Raw genomic sequence first — 11,710 nt, forward strand, 5'->3', positions numbered from 1 at the left:
TGAGGTAGTTTCTCCCATTATCAAGCAACCAACCTCGGGTATCTTGTGAGAGCAACAGATTGAAATGGAGACAAATACACAGTTGCCAAGTAGCGGTGCTGAGCTGCAAGTTTACGAGGGTGAGCATGTAAAGACTAACTATGCCTTTTCATGAAGGAATGTGCCTTCTGCCCCAGACAGGGCACTTCACCAAGCATACAGAAGGGAAAAATGTACAAGGCTGGGGATATTATGAGATTCACGCTTTGAAAGAGCATCCTGGAGACAGAGTGGACAGATATTGCTTAGCTTCAGGAATGAGCAGGAGGATCCATGCAGAAATTTAGATAAGTCAGTTAAGGAGTGGGGAGTATCGGAAGATCCTGAATTAAGGGGGTGGGGGAGGGACTAGACTAAACATAACAGCAGATGTGTTTTTTAAATGAGTTGCGATTAAAGATGAAGATAAAAGTGATTCCAAGGTTTCTGTAACTGCATGTATGAGACATTCATGCTTGCTTAGTAATAACTACTTTCAAATGTACAGCTCTATTATCAGGACAGCTATAAAAGCAGAAGGAATTACTCCAAAAGTCTTCAAGGAACAGCTAAGCTCTGAAGTAGAACTTCCAGGATGGATAGAATTGGGACATCCAGTGACAAGAGCAGGGAAGAAGAAAAGAAAAAGGAATGAAGAAGAGGAGCAGATATATCAAAGTTCTACTTCCTAGAATGTCTATCTTTATTGCAACACAATTCCAAAGCATATGTTCATATTTATTGAAATGTATTGCTATTTCTTTATATACAAAATATGACAAGTTTTGTCAAAAAATACTGTATATGAAAATGTACTAAAGACCAAAATGGTAGGCATGACTTTGCTGATTCGTGTCCCAGTAGTTGGTTAATTCCCATTTACTTAATAATTGTGACTACCAAATTCCAATTCATTCTCAACAACAACAACAAAAAAAGACAAGACAAGGCTACTTCACAGAAGCAAAATGCAGATAACTCACAGAAATTCTGTATGAATCTTTGATACCCTTGAACGTAGATTCTGGAAGAGAGCTGTGTAAATATGAGCACAGGCATGTGGTTGCATTTTTTCCATTAATATTAGCAATAAGAAAACATCTTACAGCGACTACCTATCATGTGTTAAAAGCTGTATTGTTAATTTTGTATTCATTATTCCTGACCCTCCCAACATCCTTGAAAACCAGGCATTATTGCCATTTGACAAAGAAGAAAATTGGGGCTCAGATAGCTTGTTACTTGTTGGGAGGTATTTGAAGTTGTATTTCAGATCCTGATCTTCCTGAAACCAAAATTCCTATTTTTTAACTTCTATATTACACACTTCCTCTATTGATAAACTAGCTCATAAATTCACTGAGCTTAAATTGGGATGGGTTTCTCACCAAAAACTGAATCTGAAGTTATCATGTATTCTGTACTATCATCTGCTCTTGAAAAAGAACATTCTGTGAAAGAATAAAACATATGTGCTCTTTCTATATTTCTCCTTCCCATGGCAGACTGAGAACATGCATCTGGTAATACAAGAACCAAACCTAAAACTGAAAGGCCTGGGCTAACAGAAGAAAGGCCCGGGATCACTCCAATCAGCCCCCAGCTGGTCCAGCTCATGAGTTTAGCTCCAAACTTTCATTTTGAACTTTATGCTGTGTCACACGAAGAAAGGTGCATTTCTTCTTAGTTACTGAGGTTTCTAAAAGAAGTGGACTATTTGGCTATTTTAGGAATTGACACAAATTCCAGTTTCTATGATGAGCATTCTCAAAGGAGTAAAGAGATGGAAGATTTATGCTTTTTGCAGACGTTGGATCTTCCTCTTGTCTTAGCCTACAAATTTCATAATCCAACTGAACAGCTCTGAATTCTAGGCACTATTTTTGAGTTTTGGCTCTCATCTGGAAGTCATTTGTTCTAAGCTATATTAGGGAAAGCATTTCAAACATAGAGTCGGTGTATAACTTCAGGTCTGGCTATAAAAGTTTGTTGAAACCTAAAAAATAGACTATTTAAATATTCTGTCTCTCTCTCAAATACTAAGTATAGACTGAGTTTTTTCTTTATCATAAAAGAACTTATGACACTATCATTATATAGCAGTGAAAAGGGAGAAATTTTAAAGACATTTTTCCTATGATCCATATTACTTGCATGACTGCTTGGGGGATATTGCTGGGTCGCTATGTTCAGTTTCTTGGTTCACTCTGGGCAAGAGCTCCGGAGAGACAGCATGGGAAGTGAGCTAGTTCTTAACCAAGAGGCGAGAGGGCAGAAAAGCTTCCTTGCTGCATTCACATGGAAATGGTTCACACATATCAAGTGATGGTACATGCACATATTGACACTCGTGTGGGTGTATGTCTTGTATGTCTTGTTGGATATATACTTATATATCTATCATATCGCTTTTCTCTAAAATATTAAGGCCTTACGAAAACAAAAAAACAAAAGATTAAAAAGGCCTGATACCTTGCAAACAATTTATTTACAAAATTTTCAGAGCCTTCCACATGCATGTTTTTCTTACATGTGTTTTTTCTTAACATTTCAATGATACAGCCCTGCAGCAATTTCACATCAATTTGACCCTGGCGTTTATGAGGATGAAGTGACATGTGTTCATACTCACTGCCACAGGAGACTCATTCGGGATTCTCTTGAGTCAGGAAGAAGCAGGAGAAAAAATAGCAAGAATCTTTCTGAATGTGTGGCTTTGGTGAAAGGAGCTTGCATGGTCAAAAGACAATCACTAGCGCGTCTTCACAAGATTGGGAGCATAGCTTAGTTCGATAGAAAATTCCTGATAATCAGAGACAAGTTCTTTGTTTTCGGAAGTCCATCTGTTAAAGCAATTGACATGTAGCGTGTCTCAGCCAGGAAACTGATCATCCACCTTGCTGTTGGAAAAAAAAAATGAGGTTGAAAACACTCTGTCAGTACTACTGTAATGTCTTTGGGGTTATTATTTCAGCACAGCTATGCAAATTTCTTTACATTTGCCTGAAATTAAATTTGCCTGGTTTCTGTTCATCTGTCTGTTACTAAGAGCTCATTTTTCATATGGAGCAAGAGGGATGAAGTGTATCTCTCCCAGGATAAATAAATAGATGTCGTTTATTTTATTTCTTAAAAAATGATGAAAAAGGATCACACACTGCCTAGAATGTCTGTCCAATATCATATAATATGAAAGAGATTTATGGGAAGTAATTTTAAAGATTAGGGTGCAGTTTAGATGTTAAAAAAAACTTAGAACTGTGACTATTTCCTGATAATGGACTCAGTGAATCTCCCTTAAAATGAGAACAGACACTGTTTCAGAAAAGGAGGGCTCAGCAAATCTTCCTTAAAATCCGTTTTTGCTGGCAGTAGTTTTTGTGTGTAGCAAAAATAGCATGTACATTGTAAATATAGATTAGGGTTAAAGTTGGAATGCTACTGTAATAAAGAAATGATTTGATAACTGAATGACTACAATTATGCCTCTGACATTCATTTTTAAAGTATTGTTGTTGTTATTGTTATTTGGAAAACTGAATGATAATGAGAGAAATTTTCCATCTATTGGTTAATTTCCTAAACTCCCACAACAGCTTAGCCTGGACCTGGCTGAAGCCAAAAACCAGAAACTGCATTTGCGTCTTCCACTTGGGTTTTAGGATCCCAACTATTTGAGACATCAGATGATGCCTGCCAGGTGCACATCAGCAGGAAGCTATGAGGACATTGGAGACAGGGCTTAAACCAGGCAAGTAAATAAGTGATGTAGGCATTCCAAATGGCAGCCAGCTGCTGTGGCACAATATCTGCCCATTCTCTCTGATCTTGAATTGAGCAGTTATGGCAAATGAATAAAAATAAGTAAATAGAGAGTAGGAAGAAAAGATGTGGAAGCAAATGAAAGATAAATTTGGAAAGTGGGAAGCAAAGGAAATTCCATAAAGTAGATTTGTGTTACATAGGAGAAACAGCCAATGTGGCTGGAAAGAAAGGGGAAAGGAGATCTGCATTTTTAATGCCTTTGGTTTCCCTTATTTATTTATTTTTTTATTTCTTGAATCAGTTAATATTCTTTTCACTAACTTTGTTGTCGAGGCCTGAGAGGTTGGGAGGATTTGCCTGCCTGAAACTATTGATGCATAATACATTATATGGAATAATATTCTCAGTGTCCTTTGAGTCTTGAATTTCATTATCACTAGGATACTTTGATAACATTAAGCTTCTTGATGGACAATGAGGAATGCTACTTGCACTGAAGGAGTTATATACCTCAGGTTTTATATTTACGAAGGTATCTAAGCACTTAGGTCCTAACAACAAATCCATTGTCCTAAAAATCAAGTTAAATTCCTTATGTTAAAAGATTTATGTCTAGCTTTCTTTACACCCTCAGTCAGCCAAACTATATATGTATTCATGTGGTATAAGTGGTAATTTCAAATTTTATAAATGAGAGCACCTACATGTGTCTCCGATTACTCAACATGTACTGTTTATGTGAGGTTGCTTTTTTTTCCAAAGATGAATACTATTAATGATCTTTTCTGCCAAATGTATGGCATTTCCATAGGGTCAAATGTTACCTGTGTGAGACCCATGTCCTATAGTATCTTGGTAAATTAGGAAACACCAAAATGCTACACAATAGACTATTAAAAAAAAGTAAAATTCTTTAAAAATGTTCGAAAAAGTGAGAGATGATCACCAACTGGAATAATAAAAGTTAGGAATAAGAAACCAGTGAATTAAAGCCAGAATAATTTAAAGGAGCAGAAATTAGGTCATCAGCATTGTATAGCATTTTTCCTATGATGAATAAAAATAAGCTTTTTATTGCATACAGCATGAATTCATTAAAGGAATGTGCTTTAAGTTTGATTAGCCTGATAGCTTTGTGTGCATTTCCCTGTTCTTTTTTTTATGCAACTTAAAACAAATCTGTGAATATTTTAAATATTGAATGGCTTGGGTAAGGTCTGCTGTTCAGGAATAAAGTAAAGGAAATATTTCTTGAAGGACAAGAATTCTGTCCTTGATCTGCGATAAATTAACCCCTGCACTTACTTCAACTTGTCAAGGAACAAAAATTGTGAGAAAACAAATCTCAATTTGAAACATCTGGAACTCACCTTCTAAGAGATTAAACACAAAGTGAAACTGATGATTTAAAGTAGAAAGAGACAATAAAAATACAAATAAGCCCTGTTATCTGTTTTTTTTACATTTACTGTATGCATTTTCCAATTTTGCTGATATATTTCATTGAGTGTGGTTTGGGATGTTTCAAGTGGTGTTTCATGAAATTAAAAAAATATATATATAAAAGTTTGCTTCTGGAGTTAGTAAACAACCAAACAGATTTAGAGTCTCATAGACACTCAATCTACCATTTTTTTCCCTCTGAAATCTCATTGGAAATGGCCAAGCACCACAGTCTAATTAGAGCTCCCATCTGGAGAGGGTGGCTGAGGCGTTTATTTACTATGTTATGTACTTGTGAAGAGGTATTTTAGAAATCCCAACTAGTGTGACCCCTTTTCCTATTCCACACAGGAAAATGCTTTCTGTCATCATCCACTCATGAGACAAAAAAGCTGAGTTGAGGATTTTTGTTTTGCTTTATAGGGTTCTTTGTAGGAATTGAAATAGCAATGATGTAACTACTTAATGGAAACTGGTATTTCTCAAAATAAATTTACTTCCAAAACAATCAATTCTGAAGTCATAAGTTTTGTGCATGTCTTCAGATCCAGATTCAAATACTTAGTATCACCAACATCAATAGTATCCACAGCTCTGAGCAACCCTCAGTGGTTGTTGGTTGTTCGTGTTGTTAGATAAAATGGTGCTGCTTAAGTGTTTGGGCACATAAGTCACCAGAAAATTTACTGCAATGTAGATCTGAATTCAGCTGTAGGGATAGGGCCCACAACCCTGAATTGCTAACAAATTTCCATGTGATGGTTATGCTGAAAGTCTGCAGTCCACACTCCCAACAGCAAAGGAATAAAGCCATTACATATGCCTGTCCTATGGGAAAAGAGAGGATCAGTAATCTATATTTCATTCACAACTGACTGTAGGGTATTCTTTTGTACTTATGTATTTGATTATGACTTTTATTGTACTTTGGAAATACAGAGCACTTCAGTTGAAGCTTTCAAAGGAACAACTATGAAGACTTGAAAAATTCTAGGACAGAAATTTAATTTCCCGATGTATTACTCCTGACCCCTATAATTTTTTGGGGGGGGGACAAAACAGTCAAATTATGTGTTGGTTCTTGAAAATATAGTTACTTATTTTTCCCTTGGAATGTTGTCTGGCCTGCTAGTTTCTTTGTGTATGCTTTAAATTCCTTTATTTGGGAAGGGATGGTTGGATTATTTATATTTTTACAAGTTTTCTTTGAAGTAACATTAAAGATTATAGATGAATAATTAAACTAACCTATAAAATTATTTAACCCAATTTTGATCAGATCACATAACGGAGATTTGAGGCTATGCAAAAAAAAAAAAATCTAACCTTGCTAGGTTTCTGACATCATCAGTTATGCCCTTTGCACTGATTTGCCAAATAGTCACCCAACTTTAAAATCCTCTCCCTGTCTTCACTAAGGTATCCTACAGCCAAATTTCCTGACTTTATCTAAATAATTGATGTACAGGCCCATCTTTGAGGTACTGACTGTACGGAGTATATTTGTAGGGAACACCAAATCCAATCATTGAAAAGCCTGGCAACAAAATTGTCTAGAAGTATTCATTTCAATGCAGATTCCCAGAGACCAAAGCTGCCCAAGGCCAGGGGTCAGTGGTGCCCAGGCCAGTGTTGCCCCAGGGTCAATGTTGCAGCTCAGCAGGTTAGGCTGTTCTCTGGGACATGAGTAGCCCACATGAGAACCTGTTCATTTCAGCAGCTCCATTTTCAATCCAGTTCTCTGCCAATATGCCTAGAAAAGTCGTCCAAGACATTTCAAGTACTTGGGCTCGCCACCTACGGAGGAGAGCAGACTGGAGTTCTTGGCTCCTGACTGTGGCCATAATCCACTTTGGGCTGTTATGGCAGTTTGGGGAGTGATCCAGGGGGTGGAAGATTCTTATCACTTTCTGTTTTGTTTATATAAATCCCCTTACCTCTCCCTCTGTATATGTAATTTTTCCTCTACAACTTCAAGTAAAAAAATCTTTTTAAAAATGCAGATTCCTGGAGCCAACATAACCCTAATGAATCATAATCTTTAGAGTTGAAACAAAAACTTTGATTTCTAGAATGCTGGGATTTTGAACTTTCATGTCTTAAACTACGAGGATCACTAGCCTACACTTTGCAATGTTTATAATAAATCTGCTTTATTGTACATAGTAATTAGCCAGAATTCCCCAGAAATTAAAAATATAATTTCACTTACATAGTGTGAGATGGTTTAGGAGAAGTGACAGATATAACATTTCTAAATATATTTTCAACTTTAAGAGAGAATTATTATCAACTGAAATGAAACTCTATTTGGCCAAATTCTAGACATTATGACAAATGGCATGAAGCCTAGGATAAGTACAATTAGAAGGAAAGAGATGTGTTGGGGACGTAGGACAAACATAGACAGGATATTTAATGAGATTTCCCACTGGTATTAATCTTCAAAGGTGTTTCTCAAAAGAGAAACAACTTCCTCTCTTCTTAAGAATCCAAAGGTTCCCTAAATAGGCACAAGCCTTCCCCGATCCTGTCACACGAATACACATTGAGCATAGCCATCTTTACAATGATGAATCCAGATCTATCGCTGTTAGAGACCTGGGAGACTATCAGCTATATTCATGCACAGATGATTGTAAACCATGAAAGGAGTGTTTGGGCTCCTTTCCAGTAGACAAAATGGGGATTGGACAAGAAAATAGTTCCTTTGTCCCATAAACATCTGCTTCCATAAATCAACCTATTGGGGTTTACAGCAGGATATGGCTAATATAATTATAATACAACTAATCAGTTAATTAATGTCAAATTTTTCTTTGAATGTGATAACGTCTTTATTTGAGTACAAATTATAGATATAAAACATGCTATGGGCTAATTGAGATTATTTATGATTCTGACCTCAAATAGAGAGAAGTCTAAGGTTGAGATGAAAAAATTTGAACTGCAAATATCTGAGTTTGATTGCAGATAAGGCTTCACACAAGCATCTAATTAGCTTTTAGTCTTCATATTTTTCTTATGCTCCTTATGAAATGATGATGTGATAACAGCAATATTCTCTGGGAGTAATCGTGTTTTCCTTAAGAAATGTGTTGTATGCAAAATGAACACTATTATCCCTTTAATTTTAGCCATGATCTGAGTAAAATACAGCATTAGGTAATTAGGTAATTGGTTTTTTAAGCCTAGAACTGAATATGATCATGTGAAGATGCTCTATTTTATAGAAAAAAATGAGATTAGAATTTGAATATCTGCTGTAGAAATGCACCTCACAGGTTTGAAAAGCACAGCATGGGGTTTAGTGTTTGTTTTTATAGGAATCTAACCATTCATTTCCTGGAAAGGAAGGAGGAAAATCTTTGAGATCATTGGTGATAGAACTCCAAGGCCAAAAGTCACTGTAAAGGCAAAAAAAAAAAAAAAAAAAAAAGACAAAGCAATGATCAAATTTCCCAGTTCTTTCAAACAGCTCTTGTCAGCTGACAGGTTGCCTGTGTCCTCCAGCTGACTCACAGTTGACCATAAGACGTAGCCCAATTGTTCAAGACACAGAAACCTCAGAAGGAAGGCACAGAAGCTTCCTTTAACTTTCCGTTTATATCTACAGCACAAAACAGTTATTTCAGACCTAGAACGGTGTCTTGGGGAAAAAAAGCAGTTAGAAAGACAATAATTTATCAAATGTTCCACAGAAGAAGCTTCTAAAGGTTCTCATCTAAACGTGAGGCTATTTTTAAGGGTGAAAAGTTGAGTAAAAGAGATCGAACGATTTAATTTTGATTTTGACTGATATATGAAGTTATTTAAATTAACACTAATTAAACTTCACCTTTTCAATCATTCTGATATATTCCAAATATGTAATAGTTACACAGCTTAAGGCTGCTTTATAGTATATACAGCAGTAGAACCTGTCCATCATTGCAGAATGTTCTCTCTAACAGCCAGCCATGGACTTGACTTTATGAGTAAAGTCACTCAAAAGAAAAGGTCTTTCTGTAACTGGCAGTTGGTTAGAATACAACAGGATGACCAGGCATACTTCTCTTTCCAATTGTAGCATACAACAGTCTGTACAGGTCCCTCACTATCATTAATCCTTTTACCTCCTTAGAAGACAGAGTGAAATAGCAAATCCACTGCAATCAGATGATATAAAAAGCTGGTATTTGTAGTGCGATGTGGATAATTTTATTTGGTGTCTGTGTTTTCCAAAGGCCAAGTGTTGGAACATTAACCCCCAATAGAACATGATCGAGATGTGGGAATGTCAAGAAGTAGTCAGATTACGAAATCTCTGCTCTAAGGGATGCATGCTTATCATTACTGTGGAGTTAAGTTCCACCAGTCACAGTGAGGCTGCTGAGAAAAAGAAATCCAATTTTTCCATGTTTCCTCTCACTTTATTGAACCCAGGTGATGCCCTCTGCTGCATTCCAGTACAGCACAAAACTCTCACTCACGAAGACTCCTTAAGCTAGGACCAGCCTCCAGAAAAAAGGAGGCAAATTTCTTTTCCACTCTCTGTCATTTTGCTGAAGTGGCACAAAATAAAAACAGAGTTCATACTCTTTCTTATAGCAGGATATAATCACCTGAACGTCAGAATTTAAGGATTTCCACAATCAGCGAAGGCACCTCTGAAACATGGGTCCCAAACACTTGGCTGTTGGAAGTAACAGGCCCCTTCCAACCAACTGATTCCTCATACCGGCAAATCAGCAAGCCAACATTGAACAATCATTTTTCCAGCAATGTTAAAGCACATTGAAGATGGAAAACAGAACGTATTCTTTGTTCTAAAGATGTTCATGAGTTTGTATGCAATGACTTGCAGTGGACAATATGTGCACTTGAGTGTCAGGTAAGCACCAATCTATGCTTAGGATCTTGTATTTTGAAAAAGGTAAGAACATGTCCCGAAAGCATCAGGGTTCTGTTTTTTTTTTTTTTTTCTGGCACAATTGATGATAACATTTTAAAGGGGAAAGAGTAGGATTTGAGGGTAGATATGACAAAGAGTGTAGATTTCGGTGGTTGTTGCCAGATACAGGGTGAGTGTCAAAAGACTGACAGCCTTTCTTCTTTTATAAACATAGAAATGGTTTGGGGAGGTATTTGGTGACAGGTCTAGGATTCTGGGACTGGAATGTTGTTGGAAATCCTTATGGAAACACTGAAAGGTAAAACTTTCTCAGGGACTGCAATCCTTACTCTAAATTCCACAGGCTTCTTGCTAATGGAAACTACAGCAAGTCAACCAATTGTCCAACTTCAGTTTGAATGGGAAACTGAACATTTTGAAAGAGATTGGAAGATTCTAAGATTATTTCCCTCTGTGTGGGGCAGGGGATGGAACAGACATCTGGATGGAACTCTCACACATGAAAAACACACACCAATGTGGTGGTGTCTGAAGAGGCGGATCAATAGTAGTTAAGAGGCTGAGGAAGTTTATAACTTTAGTCAGTTAACATTCTGAACCTCATCAAATTTTATACAATTAGATATAACTGTCAATGAAGAAAAGACTTGCCATAAGATGATACAGATGAAAACACACAAACCAGGAGTTCAAAAAGTAATATAAAGATGATTAGAAACAACAATTGAATGTATTTAAAAGCTGGACATATTTTTCTAGAAGTTGTGTATCAACTAAACAGCAAGACTGCAACTGTCAATGATGAAGTTATACAACAGGTCTGTCAAGTGACATAGACAGATGCTGCCTGGAGAAAGCTACTGTTTCCTACAACAGGGAAAAAAAAGGAAGTGAAAATGGTTAGAGATTTATGTCACATAGCAATGTTTTGGTCAACAGTGGACCACATAAATGACGGTGGCTTAATAAGACTAAATAGACCTGAAAATTTTCTGGCCTCATACTAGGTCCTACATATGAGGGCCAGTATAATTTGTAAACCTTTGCCCATTTTGATATCTTTGGCAAGACTGGCATAGCCTATTATGGTTCCCTTCTTATAAACTAGTAACAAACACGGTGACAGAAAGTGACAGTGATAATAAATGACTGTGTCATTGAGTTTTTACTGTATTTCATGAATATTTTAGAGAGCACTCCTTCTACTTACATATGAAAAAGTTTACTACAAACAATATGTTGTGTTATGTTGCAGCAGCCTCCTCATAGTTCTTGTGTTTACCCTGTCTATTTATTGCACCAGGAAGCTGTGTGTAATGATTTCCCTATGTCATTCATGTTCACACAATGATGAAAATGATGATAACACGGTGACATACTATACAGAGTCAAATCCACTCCACAGTAAGCAACAAAATGGAAATAAGCAAAGTCTCCATGTCTTCAATACAAACATCTTCATGTTTATCTGTGTCCCTCAACGCATAACCATGTGTAGTGCAAATATGCAACTATTGAAAACTAAAATGTAGCTAACCACACCTGGAAGTGCATGATGGAAGGGCTTTTCCTCCAGGCCAGTCACACCAC

At 36.6% G+C, this 11,710-nt stretch overlaps 2 long non-coding RNA genes across 2 annotated transcripts in view; both read left to right on the plus strand.

Annotated features, from left to right (window-relative positions):
- The window catches only part of LOC131482549 (uncharacterized), a 49,450-nt gene extending 39,898 nt beyond the window's left edge, over nt 1-9,552 (plus strand). The window contains exons 2-3 of the long non-coding RNA XR_009247097.1: nt 1,524-1,689; nt 9,453-9,552. This is a non-coding gene — a long non-coding RNA (uncharacterized LOC131482549). The remainder of the gene's footprint in view (nt 1-1,523; nt 1,690-9,452) is intronic.
- A 27-nt stretch (nt 9,553-9,579) lies between these two features.
- Nucleotides 9,580-10,808, plus strand: LOC131482550 (uncharacterized). The gene is made up of 2 exons (XR_009247098.1): nt 9,580-10,141; nt 10,464-10,808. It is a non-coding gene; the product is annotated as an uncharacterized LOC131482550 (long non-coding RNA).
- The last annotated feature ends 902 nt before the right edge of the window (nt 10,809-11,710 follow it).

Source organism: Ochotona princeps, chromosome 18 (genome assembly GCF_030435755.1).
Source record: "Ochotona princeps isolate mOchPri1 chromosome 18, mOchPri1.hap1, whole genome shotgun sequence".
NCBI classification, from domain to species: domain Eukaryota; kingdom Metazoa; phylum Chordata; class Mammalia; order Lagomorpha; family Ochotonidae; genus Ochotona; species Ochotona princeps.